Raw genomic sequence first — 10,339 nt, 5'->3', positions numbered from 1 at the left:
TTTGTGTTTTTTTTCTTGCATGGTTTTTGGATTTGGATTTTCCTGTACGATGATTTTTGCATCTCATCAGCTGATTTTTTTTCATTGCCTTTATGCTTTTTTTTTGCGTTTTGTTTTTGTTCATTAAAAATCATTGCACTGCTGCCGTCTGTCTCTCAGAGTCTGTATTTTGGTCCAAACCCATAATTCTTGAACTGTGACAGTCGGACTCACAATGGACAGTTTTGTCTTGTAGTATTTTGTTGTATTTGCTTGCAAGCTTCTCCTACTAGAATCACAGCCTGGACTGGAAACCTGCCTGCCTACCTGAGCTCCCCTGAGAGCCTACATTGAGATATTCAGGGGGAGCCCTAAAACACTGTTCATTTTAAAGTCATATTTTATTTTCTGTACATTAAGGGTGCTGGGACAAATAATAATAGTACAATATGTCCATAGTTCATATGAGGGAGGTAAGGGGAGCTGAGCTCCCCTGAAAAGGACACGAGCTCCACTGAAAATTTTGTGACCTTTAGGGGGAGCTCTAAAACATTGTTCATTTTATATTTTGCATTGGAACAGTAGCCTTATGCTGTTGTTATGTAGCATATATTAAATGTTATTGACAGTATTAACTGTCTCTAGTAGTATGTTTTTTTGCAGTAACCCTGCGATTGCACACTGCTGCACACCTACATGTATACATGGGCATGTGATATATTTTAGTAAACTGCAAAATATGGCTTCCCCGAAGCCACTGTGTAATTCGAACCTTGACTAAAACCAATCTGTGTGTGTTTGGGTCCTGCATTTCCTGAGTCGTGACAGATTTAATTGCATTCAGTCTTTTAGAGCTTAAACAAAGTGTAGTGTATCGGTTGTGTCACTGGTAATGATGCAGTCTTGTGCTGGTGTATGGCTGAGCTCTCAGCACTGACCTGTCACTCTGCTCATCACAGCTCATCATGTGTCGCCTTAACACACACTTTACACACTACTCCATTCATTCTCTCTGTTACCAACAGCTGTGGTTGTGGACCAGCACTCAACAAGGGGGCAGGGTGAGGTGAATACTCTCCAACCCCCAACTCATGCACACACACGCACACACACATACACAAAATAAATCCCTCCTTTCCCTTTCTGCACTATACCAGCTGTTGCTTTCCACAGACCCTGTGCCCCCATTAATTATTCAGTTCTAAAAGTCAGGCAAGCATACACACTCACAAACACACACACACACACTCTCACACACAGCAGGGAGCTCTCTTTATGCTGCGAAGCTGACTCATACAGTCAGCCCACACTGGCCTGTCAGGAGAGATTCATGCTGAGCCACAAGTATCCATCAAACACTTGAATTCATAGTGGCCAACATGAACTCCTCTGAGCACCAGTTTTGGCTCCATTAGTGGAACTTAAACAATACACTCTTAAAAATAAGGGTTCCAAAAGGGTTCTTCCTGAAGGGCTGAGGTTCTACCCAGAACCATTTGCTTCTGAAATCCCTTTTGTTGGAAGAGAGGGTTCATCAAGAGTACTTTATCAGACTGGGGGTTCCATCAAGAATCCCTTTTCATCCAGAGATCCCTTTTTTCTTCATAGAACAAGAGGTTATAGGTGAAAACCTTCTAAAATTTATTCTTTAGATGCCTCTGAGTGGATTTTACATGAAGCCCTTGGAATATAAAATGGTTCTCAGTAGAACCCCCGTGCGGGTTCTTGTTAGTGACCTTAGAAAATGGAAAGGTTCTGGATAGAACCCCTATAGAGGGTTCTGGGTGGAATCTTTACACCATAGAAGGGTTCTCTGAAGGACCTCTCATAGGTTTTTTTCCCTGTTCTGGTTCATGTACCTCCTTTTGAACCATTCAGAGCATTTACACCATTAATTAACTAGTTCGGAACTTGAAAAGTTAACTTTTGGTTCTTGGGAACCAAAGTGGCCGTGTCATGTTCTACAGGTCATTGTGCATTGCGTGCGCACACACACACACACACACACACACACACACACACACACACACACACACACACCCCTTTGCTGATCCATGATTAAAACTGGTGGAAACGTGGTGACTCGTTCACTGGATAGCACCAAGGTTCTAGTAATCCTGAATGGAACCAGTTCAAGAACCAGAGCTAATTTGGTGGAAAAGGAGGTGGAACCTTTCTGAAAGGTTATAAGGTTTATAAAAGGTTATGAAAACCAGAAAGGTTCTCCTATGAGGACAAGCCATAGAATGGTTCTAGTTAGAACTTTTATTTCTGAGGGTGTACTGTGGCTCAGTTTATCACTTAATTTCTCATGCTGAAGTATTTTGGCAAAAGTCCTCATCAGAGGACAACAAGAATGGTATTCTCCTCCTTTCCCTCCAGGTGTGCCTGGGATCTTAGTAATATATTTGTCTCTCAGCAGCCTGAAATACAAACCTTATAAACAGGATTAAAAAGGAACCATATGGTGCAGTTCCAGGGACACTAAAACTCTTTACTGCTGGCCCAGCTTGGAACATCTGGTTATCTCATATTGTCCAGTCTACTTTGCCAGAAACTCCCTTTGGTCATCATACATTCCACTACATGCAGATACAGACACAGCAGAGCCCCACCATACTGAGAGAGAAAGCCTTCCTGACCAACTTTGAAGTATCGAATTAGAAAAGGTTGGTGGAAATGGCTTTTTTTTTTCTTTGCAAAAAGGTTTTTAGGCTAATTGATGTGGGGTTTTTTTCTGTTTTGAAAATCATTCTTTTTGTGACGTAATGTCACATCTGCTTGATCAATCACAATCACAGCACTGATCGCTAACCTGAAAGTGCCTGGACCTAGACCACAAGGTACCCTTTAGCGTCTGTATGCAACTAATGGTTGCAGTTTGGTTTGGTTTCGGCAACAAAAGTACTTGGTTAGTTTTTGGAAATGATCATGGTTTTGGTGAAAATGAATACTGAACACTGGCCTCCTGGATGAAATTCATGTGGGTTTTTTTGACCTATCTATCCACCCAAACTCATCCAGACATGGAGTTTATCACACTTTCTGCTGCATTACCTCACATGGATAGGTTTACCCTGAAGTGACTTGACAGTGAAATGTACCTTGTGTGTCTGTATGAGAAGCAGATGGACGTGACGAAATGTTGGAATTTTACGACCTGGGAGTGAGAACAAGCTGGAAACAAAAGCAGAAGCTGTAAAAATGGTCACAGGTTGCTCTATGTTTTGTTCCTGCAGTGAAAAGGGCAATAATTATCACCAAAAAAGGGACTGCAATGATGAAATGAAACAGATGAAACAGTTTCTAATCAGGGGCAGACAGATCTTCTCTGAGATCTTTGTTTGCAGCAGCTGAGGCTTGACTGGCCTCTGTAGAAGAAGTCAGAGCTAACAAAGCAGCAGTGACCCAGCCTGGCCTCTATATGCAGATCTGCAGAGGGCTTTCAGGGACAGAGTCTGACTCTGCAGCACTGAAGGCAAACAAGACACAAGAGGTCAGAGGTCATGCTACAGCTGGAGAGGCAGAAACACAAATAAGGCGATGCTGAGATGCTGAAAGACATTCCTCAATCTCCCAGCACAGCCTGTCCTCAACATCCAACAGACCCTGGTCCAGAGGAGCAAGAGAAGCAATTCAGATTTCACATTTCAGCTGTTTTCAATAACATGAGTTAGATTGTTGGACCACCTGGACCTGCATCAACATTAAAACAATGCTTGCATGTTAATCCAAGGAGGGTGCAATGTTGTGATCGCAAATCGCAAATTCAACCAATCCCTGCAAATTCTTCACAATCTTGCAATTTTATTAAATCACTGCAACATTGGTCTGCAAATTTGATCAAACATCGTAGCTTAGGAGGAAATAACACAAGGTTTGTCACTGTTGTTGGCATCTGTCAATGCTCTGTGCACCTTTATATTTTATGCTTGTTGTTCTGATGAAGTTTGAACTCCAAGAAGTTTCACCTCTTTGTGGAATACTCCCCAGGTGCACTTTTTTATTTAGTGTTTTGATAAGGTCATTATGAAGACTCAGAACAGAGTGCAGCTTTATTCTCCTTGGAACAAGTTGCCTTTGATTTTTAATGTTCATTCATTCATTCATTTTCTGTAACCGCTTATTCCTGAAGGGTCGCGGGCTGCTGGAGTCTATCCCAGCTGACATTGGGTGAGAGGCGGGGTTCACCCTGGACAAGTTGCCAGTTCATCACAGGGCTGACACATAGAGACAGACAACCACTCACACTCACATTCACACCTACGGGCAATTTAGAGTCACCAGTTAACCTAACATGCATGTCTTTGGACTGTGGGAGGAAGCCGGAGAACCCGGAGAGAACCCACACAGACACGGGGAGAACATGCAGACTCTGCACAGACAGGCCCTGCCCCAGCCAGCTGGGGGATCGAACTCAGGACCTTCTTCCTGTGAGGCAGTTTTCACTTGCTCCCACAGTTTTATTGCAAAGAATGGCTAAAAACATTGCAACATGCATTAAATACAGGCAGTTGCAAGCGTGGTTGAATATTTCGAAACTCAGTACAGACAACGCTCACTGCTGTTTATGCAATATGACATGCAAAGCTGGCAAGAGCAACATGTCTAACCAATTACAAAATATCTAAACACTAAAGTGTTCATTGTTTTCATAGTCTAAAAGCTAAAAAAAAAATCCCCCACAGCAGCTGCAGCTAATAATGTTAGCATACCTACAACCAGTGTCTAAACAGTGAAACTTAACTCTCTATGGACAACAACACTAAATAAAGCATTGTCAACTTCATCAACATCTTCAGGTGATCAATGAGCTTGATGCATAAGTTGTTGTTGAAGATAACTGGGCTGTTTTCACTGTCTTGGTTAGCAAAGGCTGCATCTGAAACTCCTTACCAACATGATATTTAGTACACCACAACAGTGTGTGAGATTTATTAGCACGTCTGAGACCTTAGTATGAAACAACAGCGTTGCAGTAAGTAAGAAAATATTTTTAAATAATTCATGTTGAAAGTTTAATTTTTTACAACAGGAATTACATTTCTGTTATTACAGAGACAGTTAAATACCAGCAAACAGTGCCAAATTCCAGGCACTGGCATCTGTACTGTATCACTTCAAATATGAATGGTACCCAGCCCTGCTGTCCAGTGATGCATTTGACATAATGGACACAGCAGATATCAAAATAGCTCTTCTCAAATATGGGGCTCGCATCTCCTCGACATATTCACCTTCATCTTATTCTTTCACAGTCACATTTTACTAGCGACCACTGGGCATTTTCATTTTTTATGATGAGCTCTAAAGTAAAATGGCCAAAAGACTAAAGTTTCAATTCAATCCACTTAATGTTTACTTTGTGTTATTGCTACATAGATTTGGAATACCTCATCCAGCACTGTATCTTTGTGTGTGTATGACATTAGTTTGTCTTCTCTAGAACCCCATAGCACTGAGGCTAACAGTGAAAACACAACTCGTCCTATCCACATCTTTATCACTATCCTTTCTTGATTATCAGACTCCAGCCAGCCAACATGTCTGTCTGTAACAGAGAGATGACAGAAGTGATTTACCATCCCCCCCTTATCACTGCTGATCACCCACAACATGCTGTGAGCTGTGTCTGTCTGCTTGTATTTCATGCTCTGTGGTAAGAGGAGAATAGTTCTGCGGTGACGAGCAGACACATTGGCGGGCACAATCATTTTCCATGTTTACATGAAGATTATTAAAACTATGTCATAATTATATAGACATATCTCGGATGTGTTGGAACCTGAAGCATCAGAAACTAGTTCTGTAGATCAGTTTATGTCTGTGGAATGACATCTTGTCTATCTAATGTTTGGGAGGAAAGTGATTTATTGTACGATATGATTATCAAATAATCAGGGCTGAAGCTGGATCTTTGGAAAGGTTTGCTTGAGAAGATGCCAGAGATGAGAAGTACCTAAGTACAAATATTTAATTACTGTACTTAAGTAGATTTTTCAGGTATGTGTACTTAATGTACTTCTTCTCCTTAAATATTCAACACAGGCTTGTTATGTTGGCAAAAATAGTGTAAAAAGACAAAAATGACTTAAAAGATTTAAAAAGACATAAATGACATAATAAGATGAAAACCATGTAACAATACATGAAATACATGAAAGATGAAAATAATGTAATGAGATGAAAATAATGTAAAAAAAAAAAACGTAATGAGACAAAAATGTCACAATAAATAACAAGATGAAAATGATATAAAATATGAAAACAATGTAACATGGTAAAAATGATGTAAACCTCGTAACAAGAAAAAAAACAAAAAAAAATTAGATGAATTGAGATGAAAATTATTGAAAGTAAGCTAAAAGATAAAAAAAAAAAACAACAACGGAACAATACAAAACAAGATGAAAATTACCTAAAAGAAGTGACAAGACAGATATGACAGGTAACAAGACCTAACAAGATGAAAATGAGCTAAAAGATATAATGAGATGAAAACAACGTGAAGTCAGAAATGACATAACGAGATCTAACAAGACAAAACTGATGTGAAGGCGTAAGAAGACAAAAACAAGGACAAAACAGACAAAAACAGGACAGAACAAGATGACAATGACATCAACAGAGAGGGAGAAGAAGTGAGCTTCTACAGAAACAGTCAGTAGAAATGTCCCTCAGAGGACAACTTTTTACTTTTATGCTTTCAGAGTCTTTTTCACTTTTACTGCAGTAAAGAAGTTGAATCAGTACTTCTACTTTTACTCTTGCAACCTTTTTTTTTTTACACAAGTATCTACTATACTTCTACCTGAGTACAGAGTGTGTGTACTGATACTGACATTAAACTAGATTTTTGTGGGGCATGTTAAAACAAAAAAAAAACAGATGTTAACACAAGTCAGAGCTCATTAGACTGTTACACTGAATCATCCAAATAAAATCGTCTGTGGTCGTCTTTAGCTGTCTGCTGAGGGTTAAACTGCTTCATCAGCACATGTACAAGAATGCTCAAACACTGTCAGTGTGATTTATCAGTCCACTCAACTCCTCACAAAACATTCTTTGAGACTACTTCTATTGTTTCTGTGTGTTTCTCTTTCTGTGTGTGTGTGTGTGTGTGTGTGTGTGTGTGTGTGTGTGTGTGTGTGTGTGTGTGTCAGAGGTCTTGGGTTAAAGGTTCAGCTCCGGCGTTGTTGAGCATGTCAGAATAAAAGCTTTGGTACACATTCAGGCTTTGCTGTCACATGAACAGCACACACACACACACACACCTCATGTTAAGAAAGCGAGAGCAGCTTGATTTGTGGCGTGTGCTGTGCTGGTCCCTGAGTGTGAGGATGGAGGTAGAAGTGTCACATAGCTGTGGATGAACTGATCCTGGCACAGAATCAAGCCCATATTTCTCCCGGTGCACAGACGGCCCATTTCCTCCAGGTGATCGACATGCAGAGACACACAGAATACCACACAGCTTCCAGGCAGACGGTGGCAGGAATGTGCCAGTGTGTTCACCTCTGAAACCTGAGGACGCAAACTGTTTCCAGCAGAGATTTGATTGCAGTTAATGTGTCTGTCTGTCTCTCTGTGTGTGTGTTTAGGTAAAAATACACTGCACTTTGTTTGACTAAAAAGTTATTTTCAGAGAACATCATAAACAACAATTTTGTATTTATTTAATTAAAGTGGCTATAATTGTTGCTTTGCTAGTTACATGTATGAAATGAGAGTTGTGTATGTTAATGTGTAAATAAAAAAGTTTTTATGCTCACTTAAGGTTGTTTGTTTGTTTTTAAGAGTTAATTTGCTTCATGGGAGATGAGGAGACATTTTCCAAAAATGTTCTGGTGTTGCAAACTCACATGACTGAGCTCTTTCTCAGCTCTTTCTGTTTCAAGAGAAGAGGAAGAAGAAGCTGTTTCCACAGTTGGCATCGCTGTCTCATGAATAATTCAACCTGCCTGACTGTAAAACATTCCTGAAGAACTCTCTTCATTTTTTTCTTTTCAATGGCCAAGACAGGTGTTTTTGTTTTTTTTGTTTGTTTGTTTTTTGTTTGTTTTTTGTCTTCTTCTTTTAGATTTATTGGTGGTTGGCAAACAATGGCTTTGTTACCGATTCGGGACTTCTACTTCACTATATGCTTTGCATAGCCTAGTTTATTTGTTTCAGTCAGTCAAATAAGCCCTTAATACAGAACAATAGATGAGCAAGAGGAGGGTTGGACAGATAAGTCCTGCCATTGGTCACTTGCTCCAAGTGGCATCACGCCATCTGCTATCTACATTTTCAAAGTCCTCAGGAAACAAGAGAACAAGCTGCAACCTAAACGCTGAAAATGGCAAATTAGCACTTGGGAGGCTAATGGTATGAACATAAACAAGCTACCAGCTGTCAGCTTATCTCTTCCAGTGATGTAGTCATTTTAATACCAGAGCTCACCTGCTGGTGTGCAAATGTTCCACTAAAACCAGTTCCTCCTCAACACTATTTTGCAGCAGCACCATCACTGCATCCTGTTCTTAGCGTCGCCCAAAACATTTGTGATTGGTTTAAAGAAATGCAAACAAGACAGGATGTTTTTTCTCCTGCAGAAGAATGTGTGTGTGGAGTCAGACCTTTCTCTCCAGTCCTGAGTGCTGTGGAGAGACGTCTAAGCTTTGCAAGACCATCAGAGAAGCAACGTGGAGAAACAGTCAGTACAGTCAGAAATTTTCACGTGTAACTCGGTGATTAAAGGGTATATTTCAACCAAACCAGAGTTAATGATTGTTTGGACAGTGGAAAGATGAGCCCTCTTCAACAAAAAGCTTTTTCTTTGTAGGGATCCTTTTTTTTTTAAATTATTTTTGGGCCTTCACCAACCAATGAACCAGGGCACACAGTGATCTTTTCTATTATGTTGTCCATTTCACGATGGCTGCAGCAGTTTCCCTCAAACTGGACCAATTTCAAAAATTGTCATTAATTGCTGTCCCCATTGTCACTTACACCCTATTTATTAACATGTGATTGGATTGAAAAAGGTGTTTAATTTAAGAGATGCTGAATTTGTTTCCTATCTATAATTAAGATCAATCTTAAGGTCACTCGTCTTAAAGAATATGTCCACGAGGCTCAACAGAGAACTTGATAATAAATTGAGACAGATCATCGTAGGAGGGAGGGTAGTTTCAGCAGTGTATGGGTTATTGTGCCTCGCTTCTTCCATAAAATATCAGTGGGAGAGGGACTTGGATGTATCCTTGACTTCAGCCCTTTGGGAGCATGTCCTAAAAAACACAACAGTGGTATCCAAATTTGCTTGACACAAAATTTTACAGATAAAAATGGTGCATATTACACTATGCAGATTCCAAAAAAAATGAGGCTGGATCACTGAGAGGCTTTTGGGACAAGGTGATATTAAGTTTGTCTTCTATTTTGGATGTGAAAATACCTCAGTGTCCATTAGTCTGCCTCTCAGGCGCGAGAATGGAAAATCACACTCAAAGTTTACACACTGTATTATTGTTCTAAGTTTTATGTCAGTGAAATGCATTATCATGATGAAATGGAAATCACACAAACCAAATTGTTTTAATATACAGAGATAGCAGGCAGCTTCGGTGCTTTTTGAATATGACCATGGAGATGATGGACCTGGGTTTTTAGATCTTATCTTGGAAAATGGCTGATGATATTTTGTGTTTTTGTACAGTTCCGTTGTTTTGCCATAGTTTAACAGTATGTACACTAATATATGTCGTAGTATGTCCGTGTCTTGTCCTCTGTCATCAGAATGTGATCAGATTTGTTTCACCACATCTGGAGGTAGTTTGGTTTGCACTGTGTTCTGATCTTAGATGGGTGTCCACACAATCTGTACCTCAATCTAGAAAACACAGAAAAAACAGAAGCTTTCCTTTAAATAAATCAAAAAAGAAAACACAGAAGTGAAACGGGGACTCATTAAACTACAACTCATCCGCAGACACCTTTTGATACTTGATATTTGAGCAGCCCATCTTACAGCTTAGCTGACTGTGACCTTTACATTGAATCAGTCCAGGTGTGTCTTCACATGCAGTCGGTTTTGTTACTTTGCATATCTGTTTGAACTGGAAAAGTTTGAAACATGAGTAACAGTGTCAGGGCGTGGGTGTGTTGATTCCTCTGATGTTATAAAGCTGAACCTGATCTCATTTGACATGATACCAGCTCTAATACATGCTGACGCTGCATCCGCACCGAACATGCCCTCCAAAAGCAGCCGATGTTAAGACTTGCCCTGCATTCTCCCTGAATGTCATGTAGCCATAGGCCAAGTGCTAAAAGAACATGGCACAGAAGATTTTTTTCCACTGGAAACTGTATACAG

This window comes from Lutjanus erythropterus, chromosome 14, assembly GCF_056507025.1.
Source record: "Lutjanus erythropterus isolate fLutEry1 chromosome 14, fLutEry1.hap2, whole genome shotgun sequence".
Taxonomy (NCBI): domain Eukaryota; kingdom Metazoa; phylum Chordata; class Actinopteri; order Lutjaniformes; family Lutjanidae; genus Lutjanus; species Lutjanus erythropterus.
The sequence above is the reverse complement of the archived record's forward strand: the minus strand, read 5'-3'. Positions refer to the sequence as shown.